We start from the raw sequence: 2127 nt of genomic DNA on the forward strand, positions 1-2127 counted from the left end.
TATGGACGAGAGACGGTAACCTGAGCCGGCTTGGTTTGCAATAGTTAAATATGACACTTTGAATGATTTAACAAATTTTATTGTGTTTTTTATAGGTAGCTAAATATTTTTAAAATAAACACATATCATGCTCAATATTTCTTAAAATAACATCTGCGGTTGAAAAAAAAACCATGCAGTTTCTTGATCTACTTAAATTGTAAACACCTGCATGTCAATGGTAATTTCACTAATTTTACGATAATAAATTCTGTGTAAAAAATATGTTTTCCCAGAAGAAACTACATTCATTTGACCAAATCATAACAGTGTCACTAAATGGTAACGTTGTATTGCCCATTAGTATAGCCTCAAACACAGTGGTTTTGGTCATCAGATAGCCAATCACTTTAAACAAAAAATTGCATGAAGCTCCAACCGGTAAAATTATAAAGAAACAAGTGGTAAGCCGATAATATTCTAACTACCTCTAGAAATTGAGTGTCATGGTCACCTTAACGTCTTAGTACAAAGCATGAATATGTAGATTTAGTGAGACGCAATACGAGTGACATTGCAGTGAATTCGTCGAGTACTCACATCACTCACTAACGTTCTCATAAGTGTAATGGAGAGGTACAGCTACATTACCTTGTTGAATTATTTTAGTTGAATTTATTAATTAAACTAGCTGTTTTTACTACGTTCTCCTAAGGAAACGAAAAATAATTACAGTATTAAATTGTTATTTAGTGTCAAATGGTAACAGTTTCGCCTTCGTGGCGCAGTGATTTATGTCGACACGCCACTACTTTGCGCTGGGAGCTCGTGGGTTCGATTCCCACACGGTGTCGAGTCTGGTTGAACATTGTGCCCGTTGTTTGTAAAAAGAAACTAATTCTAAGAGCGGGAGTTGAAAAGAAAGAAAAAATTGCTCCATTTTACCTCATATTCAAAATATTAATTAATTAATTTGCACTTAACACCTTATCTTAATAGGTCCGAACTAAAGATTTTTGTCCCTATAGCCACATAAAGTCTTTCATTGGCTTATCATAACTTAAACACGAAGATGCGTTAACTTGTAAGCGGATTTGTCTATGCTTTTAGTCGTTACGTAATTGGTTTTAATAACAAATAAGTATTTAACATTAACATTACAATATTTTGCCTTCACGACGTGTTAACTAGTACTTAAGACCACATTATTATAACAATCTTAGTATAAAATCTACTTATTCCGATTAGCTTTAAATCGACTTCCTTCATAATCAAATTAAGTACATTGAATAGCGTTATTCAACACCTTTATACGCAAAGGTCACAAATATTTAAGGCATTTTAGAGCGCGAACAAAAGTGTCATCTAATATAATCAAAGAGCTTATAAAGACGTTAGCGCGCTTGTGAAAGCAATTTTCATAGTAATTACCTGAGGAAACATTCACAGTATATTTTTACTTAAATTCTTTGTTAAAATGTTATAAAAAAGACTTAAGGCTTAACGGTTACGTTAATATATTTATGTTAATTTCAGTAATCGCTGGAATGGTGGTTATATAGATTAAATACGTTTCTTAAGAATTTTCCTGTTTAAAACAATGGAGACTTTGCATGATTCTAGTATGTATAGTTTAAAACAATATGAAGAGCGACTTATTCCCACAGAACGTTGTCAGAAACTCTGTGAGGAAAGTCTTTCAAAGACTCACTGAAGTAATTAATGAAAACTAGGTAATGTTATTAATGCAAAAGCAAATAAACATATAGTTTATACCTCAGACCAACACAGGATTATCTATACCACAGAAAATGTCTATATTATTATTAAAGTAACTTACAAGCAAATATCATAGTACATTGTACTCAAACATTTTAGTTTCAATCTCGGTCATGTTCCATTAAAATTCAGGATACGTAGACCAACAAAGGATTTCTAAGAAAACGTCGTGAGAAATCCTTTAGAGCCATGTTTCAAGTAATTAATTTCATCACTACATCTGTTATACTACGAGTAGTAGCATTAGTTAAAACAATGAAAGAAATTAAGCTTCGTGAGTCCCTTTATTCCACTAGCATATGTACAGTCACGAACAATAACATGTCGAACATACACGCTTGCTACTGCTGCTCAAAGAACTTTGATAAT

Source organism: Anticarsia gemmatalis, chromosome 5 (genome assembly GCF_050436995.1).
Source record: "Anticarsia gemmatalis isolate Benzon Research Colony breed Stoneville strain chromosome 5, ilAntGemm2 primary, whole genome shotgun sequence".
Lineage (NCBI taxonomy): Eukaryota > Metazoa > Arthropoda > Insecta > Lepidoptera > Erebidae > Anticarsia > Anticarsia gemmatalis.